The following is a 19,104-nucleotide window of genomic DNA, read 5'->3' as shown; positions in this document are numbered from 1 at the left end:
GCATGAGGTGGCGAAAGTACTGGAGTTTCAGCTTCAGCATCATTCCTTCCAAAGAAATCCCAGGGCTGATCTCCTTCAGAATGGACTGGTTGGATCTCCTTGCAGTCCAAGGGACTCTCAAGACTCTTCTCCAACACCACAGTTCAAAAGCATCAATTCTTCGCGCTCAGCCTTCTTCACAGTCCATCCTCACATCCATACATGACCACAGGAAAACCATAGCCTTGACTAGATGAACCTTTGTTGGCAAAGTAATGTCTCTGCTTTTGAATATGCTATCTAGGTTGGTCATAACTTTTCTTCCAAGGAGTAAGCGTCTTTTAATTTCATGGCTGCAGTCACCATCTGCAGTGATTTTGGACCCAGAAAAATAAAGTCTGATACTGTTTCCACTGTTTCCCCATCTATTTCCCATGAAGTGGTGGGACCGGATGCCATGATCTTCGTTTTCTGAATGTTGAGCTTTAAGCCAACTTTTTCACTCTCCACTTTCACTTTCATCAAGAGGCTTTTGAATTCCTCTTCACTTTCTGCCATAAGGGTGGTGTATTCTGCATATCTGAGGTTATTGATATTTCTCCCAGCAATCTTGATTCCAGCTTGTGTTTCTTGAGTCCAGCGTTTGTCATGATGTACTCTGCATAAAAGTTAAATAAACAGGGTGACAATATACAGCCTTGACAATCTTATACTTCAATGTAAAAAACAAAAAAGCAGCTTTTGCACCATATGAAGCAGGATCAGTTAGGTCAGGAGAGCAAATGTGAACACATCTGCCAGCTAAAAGTAGGTATTCCAGTTTGGAAAGAACACCTTGTACACACTTAAGTTTGGGTCACAGCTAATGCAGGTAGCAGGCCACTGGAAAAACATAAGACACTTAAAATGAGAGTCACACAATTAAGATAAAACTCTACACACACCTGGCTAACTAAAAGGGATACTCAAGAAAGCCCAGCAAAAATAAAAGGCCAAATGAGACTAAAACCTGGCTGCAACTTTTAGTGTGTTTCCTAAACAAAGACAGATTACTAATGGTGTGAGGCTGATAAACTCAAGATATTTGATCGAAACTTCCACCCTAAAGCACTGGTTGACCACAAAGCTATGCAGACATACTAACAGAAGCGAACCCTAGAAAGCCAGGCTAAGCAATAAAAATAAAAATAACTGAAAAGAGGTATCAATGACTGTAAGCTGTACAAATTTCATACTTTAAGACTAAGCAAGTTACTACAAAATAGCAACAACCTGCAGAAAAATAAACCAGAAGTCAGAGTTGCTATAATATAGGAAATCATAAAGAAACAGACAAGTGTGCCTTAACCTGGGGTTGGGGGGGAATCAGTCAACTAATCAACGGAGTCCAAACACTGAAGTTAATAAACAGATTTCAAAGCAGCTATTATAAAATACTCCTAAGAATAAAGTAAAATACGATGGCAGGACTCAACATATAGGAAGTCTGAAGAGAGAACTAGGAATTATAGTAACAACCTGTAAGATGAAAAGTGGAACATCCAAAATTAAAAATTTAATCATATATCTAGGCTCAGTAGCAGACTTAGTGGATCTGTAGATAAGTCTAAGTATTCAATCCTTAAAAGGCAGAAAGATCAAAACAACAGGGGGAGGAGGAGGAACAGCCAGAGAGACATCAAGATCTCAAAACGAATGCAGTGGAAGTCTCAGAAGATGAGAGCAAGGAGCAGGAAAAATATTTTGAGAAAATAATAGCCAAAAATGTCCCAAACTCAATGAAATAAATAATCTGAAAAGTCAAAAAGCTGGAAAAATTCAACTATAATAAAACAAAGAGAATCAAACCTTGATTTATCATACTCAAACTACTGCAAGACAAAGATTTTTCAAAGAAAATCCTGAAAACAGCAACAGAAAAACAATTCATCATCCACAGGGGAACAACATTAACATCTGACTTTTCATCAGAGACCATGGAGGTCAGAAAGCAATCAAGTGACATATTTAAAGTAATTGAAAGACTGTAAAACCAAGAATTCTTTATAAAACAAAAATATTCTTCAATCTGAAAGCAAAGTAAGGCAATCCCCAGATAAACAAAAATTAATAGAATGTCATGAGCATATTTGTACCACAAAAGAAATACTAAATGAAGTTCATTCAGGCTGAAAAAAACTGCAATGAGACAATACCCTGGATCCACTGAATGGACAAAGAGAAGCATTAGAAAGGGTAAACATATGGAAGACATAAAAAAGACTGTTTTTTGGAAGACATAAAAAAGACTGTTTTCCTCTTGATTTCTTTAAAAAAAAAAAAAACAAAAACAAAACATAAGATCGTTTAAAGTGATAATCAGAATAAAGTTTTTTAAACATATAAACAGAATAATACAATAGTTACAAAGGAGAAGAAGTGAGAAGAGAGGGAAAAGTCATTCAGTTGTGTCCAACTCTTTGCAACTCCATGGACTGTAGAATGCCAGGCTCCTCTGTCCATGGAATTGTCCAGGCCAGAATATTGGAGTAGGTATTCCCTTCTCCAGGGGATTTTCCCAACCCAGGTCTCCCACATTGCAGGCGTATTCTTTACCATCTGAGCCATCAGGGAAGCCCCAGTTACAAAGGAGAAAAATGGATCTATAGCAAAGTTGCTAGATTTTAACAAAATCAATACAATATTACCTTGACATGGCTTGTATTAAATTAGACATATAATTGCTAGAGGAAAAACTAAGACAAAAACAAAGTAAAAACAAAAAGAGAGAAAATTTTAAAGAACATTAAAAATACTGGACACAAAAGGCTTAGTAAAAGAAAGGAACCAAAACCTGACATGACAAAGAGAAAACAAACATCCTAAATCCAACCACATGATTGCTGCTGTTGTTCAGTCCCTAAGTCGTGTCCAACTCTTTGAGACACCGTGGACTGCAGCACGCCAGGCTTCCCTGTCCTTCACCATCTCCCAGAGCTTGCTCAAACTCATGTCCATTGAGTCAGTGATGCTATCCAACCATCTCATCCTCTGTTGTCCCCTTCTCCTCCCACATTCTATCTTTCCCAACATCAGGGTCTTTTCAAATGAGTCGACTCTTTGCATCAGGTGGCCAAAGTATTAAGAGTTTCAGCTTCAGCATCAATCCTTCCAATAAATATTCAGGACTGATTTCCTTTAGGATTGACTGCTTTGATCTCCTTCCTGTCCAAAGGACTTTCAAGAGTATTCTCTTACACCACAGTTTGAAAGCTTCGGCGCTCAGCATTCTTTATGGTCCAACTCTCACATCCATATATGACTGCTGGAAAAACCATAGCTTTGACTATATGGACCTTTGTCAGAAAATTGATCTCTGCTTTTCAATATGCTGTCTAGATTTGTCATAGCTTTCCTTCCAAGGAGCAAACATCTTTTAATTTCATGGCTGCAGTCACCATCTGCAGTCATTTTGGAGCTCAAGAAAATAAAATCTGTCACTGTTTCCACTTTTCCCTATCAATTTGCCATGAAGTGATGGGGAAAAAATGGAAAAGTACTCCAGTGAAAAGGCAGAGATTGTCAACCTGGATACAAGACAAAATCCAACTATATGGGGTCTAAATGAAACATTTCTAAAGGCACAACAGACTGAAAGTGAAAAAAAAAAAAGGAAAAAGATATACCATGAAAATAATCATGAAAGGTGGAGGGAAAAGACTCTTAGATGAAACAGATTACTTACTAGACATAAAGGTAAACATTTTATATGCTAAAGAACCAATACATCAAAAATAGCTAACAATTATAAATGCATAGGAGAAGGCAATGGCACCCCACTCCAGTACTCTTGCCTGGAAAATCCCATGGATGGAGGAGCCTAGTAGGCTGGGGGTCGATAAGAGTCAGACACGACTGAGCAACTTCACTTTCACTTTTCACTTTCATGCATTGGAGAAGGAAATGGCAACCCACACCAGTGTTCTTGCCTGGAGAATCCTAGGGACGGGGAGCCTGGTGGGCTGCCGTCTATGGGTTGGCACAGAGTCGGACACGACTGAAGTGACTTAGCAGCAGCAGTAACTTCTCCCCTGGAGAAGGAAATGGCAACCCACTCCAGTATCCTTGCCTGGAGAATCCCATGGACGGAGGAGCCTGATAGGCTATAGTCCACGGGGTTGCAAAGAGTTGGACACGACTGAGCGACTTTTTACTTTTACTTTACTATAAATGCATATGTACCTAAAAAAATACGTGAAGCAAAACTAACAGAATGAAGAAAAGGATAATTAAACAACTGCAGATGGAGATTTCAATACTCATTTTGCAAAAGTTGATAAAAACAGTCTTTATAAAATGTAAGCGCCTTAAACAACATAGTAACCAACTTGATGTAACTGATCTATACAGAACGTTCCATACAAAGATCAGTTCATTTCAGTTGCTCAGCTGTGTTCGACTCTTTGCAACCCCATGGACTGTAGCCTGCCAGGCTTCTCTGTCCATGGAATTCTCCAGGCAAGAATACTGGAATGGGTTGCCACACCCTTCTCCAGTGGCTCTTCCCAACCCAGGGATCGAACCCAGGTGTGATTAAAAGGGATCTCTTATTAATAATGAAAAGATGCACTTATCATCCCTATCTCTCAGTCTTACAAGTTCTGTCCAGAACCAGGGACAAGGATAAAATACATAATTTACAGTGTCTGTGAGGAAGAGGAAATAAGCCATTTCAGAGACCTTCTGCCATGTACAGAGCCTAAAATAGTATTCAGTTCAGTTCAGTTGCTCAGTCGTGTCTGACACTTTGTGACCCCATGAATTGCAGCAAGCCAGGCCTCCCTGTCCATCACCAACTCCCGGAGTTCACCATAGAGTCAGTGACGCCATCCAGCCATCTCATCCTCTGTCATCCCCTTTTCCTCCTGCCCCCAATCCCTCCCAGCATCAGAGTCTTTTCCAATAGTATTACCTGGCCCTTTAAAGAAGTAGTTTGCCAATCCCTTTGCTAATTAATGGGCTTCCCAGGTGGCTCAGTGGTAAAGGATCTGCCTACCAAGCAGGAGATGTTGGTTCAATCCCTGGGTCAGGAAGATCTCCTGAAGAAGGAGATGGCAACCCACTTGCCTGGGAAATCCCATGGACAGAGGAGGTCTGGCGGGCTACAGTCCCTGGGGTCGCAGAGTCGGACACGACTTAGTGAGTAAACAGCAGCAGCAGTGCTAGTTAATAAAACAAATCTCAATAATTTGAAAGGGTTTAGACCACTCATGGTATGTTCTCCTACCACAATTAAATTAGAAGGTAATAACAGAAAGAAATCTGAAAAGCCCAAAATCTGAAATTTTGGAAAGTTTAAAAACCAAATTCTAATTAACCAATGGGTAAAAGAAGAAACCTTGAGGACAAACAGAAAATACCTTGAACTGAATATAAGTTAAAGTTAATATATACAAATTCACCAGATACAGTTAAAGCAATACCTAAGAGTCCAAAAGAAATTCTGCCATAAAATGTTCTATATCTGCAAAGTCAAATGGGGTAGCCATTAGGCACATGAGATCAGTGAACACTTGAAATGTGACTAGGATGACTGAGGAACTCAATCTACTATTTAACTTTAGCATTAACAGCCACATATGGGAGTTACCTAACACATCTGACAGCACAGGCTTAGAAATTTGTAGCTTTAAAAATATACTAGAAAACAACAACAAAAAAATTTTTAACCAATAATCTGATCATGTAATTCAGATTCTGCAAATCAAACCCAAATTAAATAGAATAATATAAAGATCAGAGTAGGTATCAATGGAGGGAAGGGGAATAAAACTCAAAGATGATTCTTTGAAAAGATCAACAGAATTGATAATTAGCAGGATGGGAGATAAGGTGCAGGTGGAAGGGAAGAGATGGGGCTAGGGGTATGCGGAAACATACACTGAGATTGATTTAGAGGTTAAAAAAGAAAACAAAGAATATGAAAATCAGTAATATAAGAAACAGAAGACTTAACAACAAACCCTACAGAAACCGAAAGAATTAAGGGAATATTATGAAAGGCTTTTTTCCTGATAACAAAGATCTTAATTTAAAATGTTCATCTTTTTTTTTTTTAACCTTTTTATTTTGTATTGGGGGTATAGCTGATTAACAATGTTGTGATAATTTCAGGTGAACAGCAAAGGGACTTATAAAAGTTTTATACCAACAAGACAGACAATTTAAATGAGTCAAAGGAACTTCCTCAGCCGTCCAGTAGTTAAGACTTCATGCTCCCACTGCAGGGGGCACAGATTTGATCCCTGGTTGGGAAACTAACTTCCCACAAGCCAAGTGGTGCAGTCATAAGCAAACAAACAAATAAGTCAAATTCCTAGAAAATACAAACTCCTAGAAAGTTCCTAGAAAATACAAACTACCAAATACTGGCTCAAGGAAACAAGAGAAACTGAACACACTAATATGAAGTAAAGCAACTAAATTTGTAATTAAATTCTTCTACAAAAGAAAGTCCAGGCCTGCTGGGTTTTTTCAATGATAAATTCTCTCAAGGAAAAAAATAATACAAACCTCACACAAACTTTAAAAAACAGAGGAGGAAGAACCTGCCCGATGGTACAGTGACTGGATCAGAGTTTATCGGGAGAATTCCACATGCCTCGGAGCAACTGGGCCCAGGGGCCACAACTCCTGACCCCAGGGGCAGTAACCACTGAAGCCCGAGCACCTAAAGCCCATGCTCTGCACCAAGAGAAGCCACTGCGGTAAGAAGCCCATGCACCACAACGGAGAACAGATGCTGCTCGCCACAACTGGAGAAACCCCATGTGCAGCAAGGAAGACCCAACGCAATCAAAACATAAAAAATAACGTCTTTTAAAAAATTAAAAAGGAAAAGAGAACAATTAACAACTCATTTTAAGAGGCCAATATTACCAAAGACATAAGACGCCAAAGGCATCACAGACGAAATATTCTAAGAAAATTATATTGGGGAATAGAGAGACAAGGATCATTCCCAAGTTTCTTGCTTAGGAATAAGAAGAATAAGAGCTTACAAAGAGGACATTTTGAAATTTTTGAGACAAGTTCAATTTTAGACATGGTAAGTTTGAGATGCATCTGGGTCATTCAAGAAGAAATATTAAAGAGGCAGTTGTGTTAAAACTGTACTTGAGTGAGACTGCATAATGATAATATGTTTTACTCTGAGGTAATGTCCTACCAGGTAAGACTTTACTCTTAATAGCTTCTTAGTTGTTTTACATTTTCTGGTAAAAATTATATAACTAGCTTTTTACATGTTAGTGATTTCTGGGTTTCAATGAGTTATTATATAATCATTTATCTTGTTCAAAATTTTAACCATCTCCATGTTTTACTTTTTCAAAATAACTATAAAACATGAATAACTATAAAACATTAAATAGTGGGAAAACAGAGCTAAATAACCTTGACCAAGACCCTCTGGCCCGTAAATTTTCTAATCTGCAAAAAATAAATCATATTGGAAATTCCCTGTGTATCCAGGGTTAGGACTCTGGGCTCTCCTGCCGAGAGCCACAAGTTCAATGCCTCATCAAGGAACTAAAATCCCACAAGGTGCACGGCATGACCAAAAAAAAAAAAAATACAAATATACAGATAACTAAATAATAAATTATACTGATCATCCCTTCAATTGTTAAAGTTAAGTGCTTATTTAGGTCTTTCAAACCACCACATGATATCCTGAGAGCAGAAATCATCCTAATACTGCCTTCCATAGAACAGGAATTGAAGCAAGGATTCAATGAACCATGATTCTATAATTTCACACTTATGAAGTGTCAAATGTCAGGACTTAAAGAAATCCTCACTATATCCACTTCAACAAATAATGTTGGGAAAACTGGATTGCCACATGCAATGTGGAATGAAAGAATGAAACCGAACCCCTGTCTTACACCATACACAAAAATCAAAGACCAGAAACTATAAAACTCCTAGAAGGATACAAAGGGGATACGCGCTTGGACATCAGTCTTGACAACAGTTTTTTTTAGTTTGATGCCATGAGCAAAAGTAACAAAAATAAACAAATGGGAAACATCAAACTAAAAAGCTTTTGCACAGTAAAGGAAAATATCAACAAAATGAAAAGGCAATCTACAGAATGGAAGAAAATATTTGCAAGTCGTTATCTGGTAAGAAGTTAACAACCAAAATACACAAAGAACTCATGTAACTTAATAAAATATAAATAATCCAATTTAAAAATGGACAAAGAAATGGAACAGACATTTTTGCAAAGAAGAAATACAACTGGCCAACAGGTACATGCAAAGGTGCTCAACATCACTATCCATCAGGAAACAGAAACCAAAACCACAATGAGATATTGTCTGAAATCTGTAAGAAAGGCTTTCATCAAAAAGACACATATCAGCTGAGGAGACATCATGAGCAAAGCTCACTCTCCTGAGTTGAAGATATTTATGGACAAGAAGTTATTGAAATTAAATGGTGGCAGATATGTCCAAGGAATATTGTGGGGATTTGATCCCTTTACAAATCTTGTGGTAGATGAATGTGTGGAGATGGCAACTAGTGGCAACAGAACAATACTGGAATGGTGGTAATACAAGGAAACAGCTTCATCATGTTAGAAGCCTTGGAACGAGTATGAACAACGGCTGTGCTCACAGAAGAAATCAACTGCTTCCATGCATCCCCTTTCCACATTTTACGAGAAAAATTGGGTTGTGTACATTTTCTTACTGAACTTTTTTGTTAAATAATTGTAATAGTCAAAAATGCTTTCTCAGCTGTTCTCAAAATAGAATATTTGCTCTTATTCTGATTTTTTTCTATCATGACCTGTCCCTGGTCGGAAAAAAACAAAAAAAAGATAACAAGTAGTGAGGATGTGGAAAAAGCAAACAGTTGTGTCCTGATGGTGAGGATGTAAACTGGTATAGCCATTATGAAAAACAGTACAAAGGTTTCTAAAAAAATGAGAACTGCCATATGACCCAGCAATTCCACTTCTGGGTATATATCCAAAAAAAGAAAAGCAAACAAGATGTCAAAGAGATACCTGCACTCCTGTGTTCATGTCAGGATTATTCACAATAACCAGACAGGGAAACAACCTAAGTGTCCATCAACAGATACGTGCTTAAAGAAGATGCAGTGTGTATGCGTAATGCACACATGCATACAAGCGGTCACACAGACCAAAAATGGGACAGTATTCACCCACGAGGAAGAAGGAAACCCTGCCATTTGTGACAACACAGATGGACCTAAAGGAAATAAGCCAGACAAAGACAAATACTGCATGGTGTCACATGTGGAAGCTGGGGGGAAAAAAAAACCTTAAAAGTCAAAAACTCAAAGAAACAGTAGATGTGGATGCCAAGGGGTTTGGGGGAACAGGAAGAATAGAAGAATAGAGAGAAGCTAATAAAAGGATAAAAATTCTCTGCTCTTAAGATGAATAAGGACTGAAAAATCTGATGTACAACATGGTGACCATAGTTGATAACATTGTATTATACAGTTGAAATTTCCTTAGGGATTAGAACTTAAATATTCTCACCCATACATACAAAAACACAAAGTGATAGATGGGTTAACTGAATAGACATGGAGGAATCCTTTCACACTATGTGCCAAATCATTATGATGTACATTTCAAATACCTTACAATTTTGTCAACTATACTTCACCAGGGCTTCCCTGGTGGCTCAGATGGTAAAGAATTCACCTGCAATGCAGGAGACCTGGGGATGGCTACCCGCCTTAGTATTCTGGCTTGGAGAATTCCATGACAGAGAAGCCTGGCAGGCTACAGTCCATGGAATTGCAAAAAGTCAGACACAACTGAGCGAATTCACGAGGATATCTCAACAAAGCTGAAAAAAAAGGAAAAAATCCTCAGTATCTCCACTGTTGTGATCTTAAATAAAGGACATTTTAATTGAAGCCAATATTCTTTCTTATTTAAACCACTAAAAGTAAATCTTGCCCTCCATGTCAGAGGGTAGTAACAGGGAGCTGAACTTCTACCCCCACTAGATAATAACAAGACAGAATAACATGGGGGAAAGTGAGGCAAGTCATCACTCTACTTCCAGTCTCTGGTATGCTGAAGTTCAGGGGAAGCTGAGATTCCACCCTTACCCTACAACAAAAAAGTGGAGGGAGTCAGCCCTACGCTTTCTCTCCCCTTGTGTCAGTGACACTCAGTGGAACTGAGCATTGTTGTTTAGTTGCTAAGTCCAGCCTGACTCTTGCTTTTCCCAGGCAAGAATACTGAAATGGGTTGCCATTTCTTTCTCCAAGGGATCATCTGAACCCAACGCCTGTCTCCTGCATTGTAGGCACATTCTTTACCACTGAGCCACCAGTACATGCTGTTGTTGTCCAGTCGCTAAGTCGTGTCTGACTCTGTGACCATATGGACTGCAGCATGGCAGGATTCCCTGTCCTTCACTATCTCCCAGAGGTTGCTCAAACTTATGTCCATTGAGTTGGTGATGTCATCCAACCATCTAACCCTCTGTTGACCCCTTCTCCTCCTGCCCTCAATCTTTCCCAGCACCAGGATCTTTTCCAATGAGTCGGCAACAAATTTATGAGTTAGTATATCCCACTTTTGTATGGAAAGAGCAAGTGGGAACTGAAATTTCAGCTCATTCATTTGCAACATGGAGGAGGTGGCAACCCACTCCAGTACTCTTGACTGGAACATCCCATGGACGAAGGAGCCTGGTCGACTATAGTCCATGGGGTCTCGAAGAGTCAGACACAACTGGGCTACTTCACTTTCACTTTTCACTTTCATGCATTGAAGAAGGAAACGGCAACCCACTCCAATATTCTTGCCTGGAGAATCCCAGGGACGGAGAAGCCTGGTGGGCTGCCGTCTATGGGGTCGCACAGAGTCGGACACAACTGAAGCGACTTAGCAGCAGCAGCAGCATTTACAAGGCAGTTAAGAGTCAGCTTCTGCTGAAATGGTGACATTAGGGCCCAAGGACAAGCCAAAACCCATTTAGCTGTCACGTCGTTCCACAGGAAAACTGCTTGCTAAAAAGGATTAAATACAACCCTGAGTATCAGAATATAATACCCACAATATCACAAAACACTCAAAACTCAGTCAAACTAACAACCAGGATCATTCTAATTAAATGAGAAAAAACAACTGACATATGTTCAAGACAATCAGATCTTAGAAGGATGTGACAAAAAATTTAAAGAAATTAACATACATACATGGGTACACAGTCGTGTCTGACTCTTTGTGACCTCATAGACTGTGGCCCACCAGGTTCCTCTGTCCAGGGAATTTCCCAGGCAAGAACATGGAGTGGGTTGCCATTTCCTACTCCAGGGGATCTTTCTGACCCCATAGATTGAACCCGAATTTCTTGCATCTCCTGCACTGGCAGGTGGATTCTTTACCACACAGCTCTCTGGAAGCCTATACAACAGCCAAACTAAAATAACTAAAAAACTTGATAAATTACCTCAATAATAAAGTGAAAATGACAGAGAAAAGAATCACTGAACTTCAGACCAAATCAATATAATATACCCAAAATAGATGAAAAAATATTTAATAGTCACTAGAATCTGTGGGACAATAAGAAAATGGCTAACATTCATACCACTGCCATCCTAGGAGGAACAGTGGAACTCAAAAAGCATTTCAACAAATAATGACTAAAAAATCTCCCAAACTTGCCAAGATATAAACATACAGATTCAAAACCCTTAAGAATGGAATTAGAGGGATAAATCTAAAGGACTTACAGAATAAATCCAAAGAAATCCACACCAAGACCCATCATTGAGTTCTGAAAGCTTACAGACACAGAAAAACCTTGAAAGGAGCCCATGTAACTGTGTTACAAGGAACATCAATTCCAACAACAGTGGATTTCTCAATGAGGGACATAAGGAAGTGGAACAAAGTTATTCAAAGAAGAAAAAGAAAAAAATCAACAAGCCCTGTACTCAAAAAGAAATATCCTTCAGGCATGAAAGCCAATCAAAAAGATATTCTCACAAAGCAAACAAAAATTTGTCACTGGCAAATCTACCCTTAAATGAATGATTAAAGGAAGTTTGCTAAACAGAGAAGATGTGTTAATAGAATGAACTTCAATCTTCAGAAAAGAACACTAATGGCTAAGAATGAGGGTAAACAATTCGTTTCTTCATGGGCACCTTAAATCTTACGTGATGGCTGATGTAAAAATTATAACAATATCTCATAAGGTGCTATATATAGAGGAAATACTTAAAGATAATCCTAGTTTACAACAGGAAAGGGTAAAAGGATCTGAATAGAAGTTTCTATACTTAACTCCAAATAAAAAATCAGTATAGACTATAAGTTAAAAATGAATAATACAAGATCTAAAACAATCACTAAGAAACTATTCAGTTCAGTCGCTCAGTCATGTCTGACTCTTTGCGACCCCATGAATCACAGCACGCCAGGCCTCCCTGTCCATCACCAACTCCCGGGGTTCACTCAAACTCACGTCCATTGAGTCAGTGATGCCATCCAGCCATCTCATTCTCTGTCGTCCCCTTCTCCTCCTGCCCCCAATCCCTCCCAGCATCAGAGTCTTTTCCAATGAGTCAACTCTTCGCATGAGGTGGCCAAAGTACTGGAGTTTCAGCTTTAGCATCATTCCTTCCAAAGAAATTCCAGGGCTGATCTTCAGAATGGACTGGTTGGATCTCCTTGCAGTCCAAGGGACTCTCAAGAGTCTTCTCCAACACCACAGTTCAAAAGCATCAATTCTTCGGTGCTCAGCCTTCTTCACAGTCCAACTCTCACATCCATACGTGACCACTGGAAAAACCATAGCCTTGACTAGACGAACCTTTGTTGGCAAAGTAATGTCTCCACATTTGAATATGCTATCTAGGTTGGTCATAACTTTCCTTCCAAGGAGTAAGCGTCTTTTAATTTCATGGCTGCAGTCACCATCTGCAGTGATTTTGGAGCCCAAAAGAATAAAGTCTAACACTGTTTCCACTGTTTCCCCATCTATTTCCCATGAAGTGATGGGACCAGTTGCCATGATCTTCATTTTCTGAATGTTGAGTTTTAAGCCAACTTTTTCACTCTCCTCTTTCACCTTCATCAAGAGGCTCTTTAGCTCCTCTTCATTTTCTGCCATAAAGCTGGTGTCATCTGCATATCTGAGGTTATTGATATTTCTCCTGGCAATCTTGATTCCAGCTTGTGCTTCCTCCAGCCCAGTGTTTCTCATGATGTACTCTGCATATAAGTTAAATAAGCAGGGTGAAATATACAGCCTTGACGTACTCCTTTTCCTACATGGAACCAGTCTGTTGTTTCATGTCCAGTTCTAACTGTTGCTTCCTGACCTGCATGCAAATTTGTCAAGAGGCAGGTCAGGTGGTCTGGTATTCCCATCTCTTTCAGAATTTCCCACAGTTTATTGTGATCCACACAGTCAAAGGCTTTGGCATAGTAATAAACCAGAAATAGATGTTTTTATGGAACTCTCTTGCTTTTTCCATGATCCAGCGGATGTTGGCAATTTGATCTCTGGTTCCTCTGCCTTTTCTAAAACCAGCTTGAACATCTGGAAGTTCACCGTTCACGTATTGCTGAAGCCTGGCTTGGAGAATTTTGAGCATTACTTTACTAGCGTGTGAGATGAGTGCAATTGTGTGGTAGTTTGAGCATTCTTTGGCATTGCCTTTCTTTGGGATTGGAATGAAAACTGACCTTTTCCAGTCCTGTGGCCACTGCTGAGTTTTCCAAATTTGCTGGCATATTGAGTGCAGCACTTTCACAGCATCATCTTTCAGGATTTGAAATAGCTCAACTGGAATTCCATCACCTCCACTAGCTTTGTTCGTAGTGATGCTTTCTAAGGCCCACTTGACTTCACATTCCAGGATGTCTGGCTCTAGGTTATATATAAATTTATATATATATTATATATTATATTTATATACAATTTAAATATATTTACATATATTTATTTATTTTACATATATATTATATATATAACTATATAAAAACACTGTAAAGATGGAATCTTAGAACTTGCTGATAGTCCAGCAGCTAAGACTCGCTGTCCCAATGCAAGGGGCCCAGGTCCATCCCTGGTGTGGGAACTAGATCGCACATGCTGCAACTAAAGATGCTACATGTCACAAGTAAGACCCAGTGCAGCCAAATAATAAATAAAAGTAAATATTAAGAAAAGATAGAATTTTTTTAATATTTACATAACATACATGAAGGCAAGAAAATAAAAACAGAGGAATCAAACAGTAAGAGATTTAATACCTAGCATATTAATAACTGCCTTAAAATATAAATGGTCTAAATACACATACTAAAAGACAAAAGTTGGCAGAACGGATAAAATTAAAACATGCTCCAACAATACATTCTCTAAAAGAAACCCACTTCAAACAGAAGTGCCTTTTGTTTAAGGCAAAAAGACAGGAAAAGAAGATACATCATGAAGATACTGATTTTCTTAAAAAAACAGAACAGGAACAATTTTTGAAAATGTAGTGGAAGGAGCTCTGCAGATGCCTTCATGGGGAAATAACCATAACTGGGGGATTTTTTATTTTAATAACCACTTGAAATTTCTGGCAATTGTCCTCAGACCATACAGTTTTTTTTAAAAAAAAGAAACAAACATTTAAGGAAAGTTACTAAATCTTGGTGGAAAAAACAGCAAGTCTGTGGCACTGAAGCTACAACCCACTCTCCACCTCCCCCAACTCCAGGAAGAGAGGACGAAAAAGACCTTTCCCACAGGCTCCAAGTCAAGGGGCAGGCCATCAGCATTTCTCATCCTGCACAGCTCTGGACTGCAGATGCTAAATTCAAGGAAGCACAACCAAGAGATCAGAAATTCCCTTCCTCCACACAGCCCCAAAATATAAGACACAACTCTATCCTAGACACAGTAGGACAAAAATTCTCGGGCCAACTGGATCATTTGCTTGTAATGCACAGGTTGCATACCTAAGAGGAGGAAAGCCAGTAAGACAACTGTACTCCATCTAGTATCCTGCTCATACAAGAGGGAAGTCACCCCAAGAAGTGAGCCATTAGCCCCACCTACAGCTCTCCCAACAACACAAGAGACACTCTACACATGGACATCACCAGATGGTCAATACTGAATTGAAATTGATTATATGCTTTGTAGCCGAAGATGGAGAAACTCTATACAGTCAGGAAAATCAAGACCGGGAGCTGACTGTGGCTCAGATCATGAACTCCTTATTGCCAAATTCAGACTTAAGTTGAAGAAAGTGGGGAAAACCACTAGACCATTCAGGTATGACCTAAATCAAATCCCTAATGATTATACAGTGGAAGTGACAAACAGATTCAAGGGATTAGATCTGACAGAGTGCCTGAAGAGCTATGGATGGAGGATTTTAACATTGTACAGGAGGCAGTGATCAAGACCATCCCCAAGAAAAAAAAATGCAAAAAGGCAAAACGGTTGTCTGAGGAGGCCTTACAAATAGCTGAGAAAAGAAGAGAAGCGAAAGGCAGAGGAGAAAAAGAAAGCAATACCCATCTGAATGCAGAGTTCCAAAGACTAGCAAGGAGAGATAAGAAAGCCTTCCTAATGATCAATGCAAAAAAATAGAGGAAAACAATAGAATGGGAAAGATTAGAGAACTCGTCAAGAAAATTAGAGATACCAAGGGAACATTTCATGCAAAGACAGGCACAATGAAAGACAGAAACAGTATGGACCTAACAGAATCAGAAGATATTTAGAGGTGGCAAGAATACAGAGAAGAACTATACCAAAAAGATCTTAATGACCCATATAACCACGATGGTGTGATCACTCACCTAGATCCAGACATCCTGCTTATTGTCACCCTACTTATTTAACTTATATGTGGAGTACATCACATGAAATGCTGGGCTGCATGAAGCACAAGCTGGAATCAAGATTGCTGGGAGAAATATCAATAACCTCAGATATGCAAATGACACCACCCTTATGGCAGAAAGCAAAGAGGAACTGAAGAGCCTCTTGAAAGTGAAAAAGGAGAGTGAAAAGGCTGGCTTAAAACTCAACATTCAAAAAACAAAGATCAAGGCATCCAGTCCCATAACTTCAAAGCAAATAGATGGGGAAACAATGGAAATAATAACAGACTTTATTTTCTTGGACTCCAGAAATCACTGGAGATGGTGACTGCAGCCATGAAATTAAAAGACGCTTGCTCCTTGGAAGAATGCTATGATTAACCTAGACAGCATATTAAAAGGCAGAGACATTACTTTGCTGACAAAGGTCAGTCTAGTCAAAGCTATGGTTTTTCCATATGGATGTGAGAGTTGGACCAGAAAGAAAGCTGAGCACCGAAGAATTGATGCTTTTGAACTGTGGTGTTGGAGAAGACTCTTGAGAGCCCCTTGGACTGCAAGGAGATCACAACAGTCAATCCTAAAGGAAATCAGTCCTGAACAGTCATTGGAAGGACTGAATCTGAAGCTGTAACTCCAATACTTTGGCCACCTGATACAAAGAGCCAATTCACTGGAAAAGACCCTGATGCTGGAAAAGATTGAAGGCAGGAGGAGAAGGGGACGACAGAGGATGAGATGGTTGGATGGCATCACCGACTCGATGGACATGAATGAGTAAACTCCGGGAGTTGGTGATGGACAGGGAGGCCTGGCGTGCTGCAGTCCATAGGGCTGAAATGAGTAAGAAACGACTGAGGGACTGAACTGACTGACAGCTCCAGAGCAGTGGCTCAGAGAATTTACCCAAGGGAAGAGGTAGACTGTAAGAACAGAGAGCTCTGAAGTACTTTCCAAAACAACTGACTTTACATGGAACAGAATATGCAAAAGTTCAAAACTAAGAGCACTACCTGAAACAGAAATTTTCATGGTAAACAAGAGGAAGTTGATACCTTGGCAAGAACAATAAGCTAAACTACAAGTCAACTGTTTATCAGAGACCCAAGGAACCTAAAAAGGAATCCACCTGGGATCATGACAAATCTCAAAGACAATCTCAAAAACTACCTTGGAACAAGGTCTGAATTACATTACAAAAGACTGTGGAAAAAGTTATATCCCAAGGCATAGCCTGATATATCAAAAGAGGTGAAAGTGAAAGTGAAAGTGAAGTCGTGTCCAACTCTGCGACCCCATGGGCTGTAGCCTACCAGGCTCCTCTGTCCAAGGGATTTTCCAGGCAATAGTTCTGGAGTGGACTGCCATTTCCTTCTCCAGGGGATCTTCCCAACCCAGAGATCGAACCCGGGTCTCCCACATTGCAGACAGACGCTTTATCATCTGAGCCACCAGGGAAGTCATCAAAAGAGGTAGATATCATAACAGATCAAAAATATAAACAAAACCCACATAAAATCATGATATGCCAGGATGACTACATATGTCCAAGATTAAGCCCTCTGTTAAAGAAATATCAGAGGCTTCATATTGTTCAGTCACTAAGTTGTATCCAACTCTGCAACCTCATGGACTGCAGCATGCCAGGCTCCTCCGTCTTCTAGCTCCCAGGGTTTGTTCAAATTCTTGCCCACTGAGTTGGAGATGCTATCTAACCATCTTATCCTCTGTTGCCCCTTCTCCCCTTGCCCTCAATCCTTCCCAGCATCAGGGTCTTTTCTAACGAGTTAGCTCTTCAGGTGGCTGTGGAATTAGAGCTTCAGCAACAGTCTTCCAAAGAATATTCAGAGCTGATTTCCTTTAGGATTGACTAGTTTGATCTCACAGCAGTCCAAGGGACTCTCAAGAGTCTTCTCCAGCATCACAATTCAAAAGCATCAATTCTTGGGCACTCATTCTTCTTTGTGGCCCAACTATCACAAACATACATGACTAATGGAAAAAACCATACAGCTTCTACTATATGGATCTTTGTCAGCAAAGTGATGTTTCTGCTTTTTAACATGCTGTGTAGGTTTGTCATAGCTTTCCTTCCAAGGAGCAAGTGTCTTTAATTTCATGGCTGCAGTCACTGTCCACAGTGATTTAGGAGCCCATGAAAATAAAATCTGTCACTGTTTCCACTTTTTCCCCATCTATTTGCCATGAAGTGATGGGACCAGATGCCATGGTCTTAGTTTTTCTAACGAGTTTCATGGAGAAGGCAATGGCAACCTAATCCAGTACTCTTGCCTGGAAAATCCATGGACAGAGGAGCCTGGCAGGCTGCAGTCCACGGGGTCACTAAGAGTCGGACACGACTGAGTGACTTCACTTTCACTTTTCACTTGCATGCGTTGGAGAAGGAAATGGCAACCCACTCCAGTGTTCTTGCCTGGAGAATCCCAAGGACGGAGAAGCCTGGTGGGCTGCCATCTATGGGGTCGCACAGAGTCAGACACGACTGAAGCAACTTAGCAGCAGCAAGTTTCAAGTCAGCTTTTTCACTTTCCTCCTTCACCCTCATCAAGAGGCTCAATAGTTCCTCTTCACTTTCTGCCATTAGAGTGATATCATCTGCACATGTGAGGTTGTTGATATTTCTCCTGGCAATCTTAATTTCAGTTTATCTTTCATCCAGCATGGTATTTTGCATGAGGTACCATGTATAAAAGTTAAATAGGTTAACAATCTACAGCCTTGACGTACTCCTTTCCCAATTAACAACTAGTCAGTTGTTTCAAGTCTGGTTCTAACTGTTGCTTCTTGACCCACATACAGGTTTCTCAGGAGACAAGTAAGGTGGTCTGGTATTCTCATCTCTTTTAAGAATTTTCCAGTTTGTTGTGATCCACACAGTCAAAGGCTTTAGCAGAGTTAATGAAACAGAAGTAGATGTTTTTCTGGAATTCCCTTGCTTTCTCCATGATCCAACAAATGTTGGCAATTTGATCTCTGGTTCCTCTGCCTCTTCAAAACCCAACTTGTACATCTGAAAGTTCTCAGTTCACATACTGCTGAAGCCTAACTTGAAGGATTTTTGGCATAACCTTGCTTTGTGAAACGAGTACAATTGTAGAGTAGTTTAAACTTTGGCATTGCCCTTCTTTGGGACTGGAATGAAAACTGACCTTTTCCAGTCCTGTAGCCACTGCTGAGTTTTCCAAATTTGCTGACACACTGAGTGCAGCACT

The 19,104-nt window shown here is 39.8% G+C and overlaps 1 protein-coding gene and 1 pseudogene across 3 annotated transcripts in view; one reads left to right on the top strand and one right to left on the bottom strand.

The window, feature by feature from the left end:
* The window catches only part of TRIM33 (tripartite motif containing 33), a 144,729-nt gene that overhangs the window by 105,666 nt on the left and 19,959 nt on the right, over positions 1 to 19,104 (bottom strand). The gene's annotated exons all lie outside the window — the stretch shown is intronic.
* On the top strand, positions 8,286 to 8,749 carry LOC133243585 (small nuclear ribonucleoprotein G-like; annotated as a pseudogene).

This window comes from Bos javanicus, chromosome 3, assembly GCF_032452875.1.
Source record: "Bos javanicus breed banteng chromosome 3, ARS-OSU_banteng_1.0, whole genome shotgun sequence".
NCBI lineage: Eukaryota > Metazoa > Chordata > Mammalia > Artiodactyla > Bovidae > Bos > Bos javanicus.
This window is presented reverse-complemented; position numbering and strand designations above follow the sequence as displayed.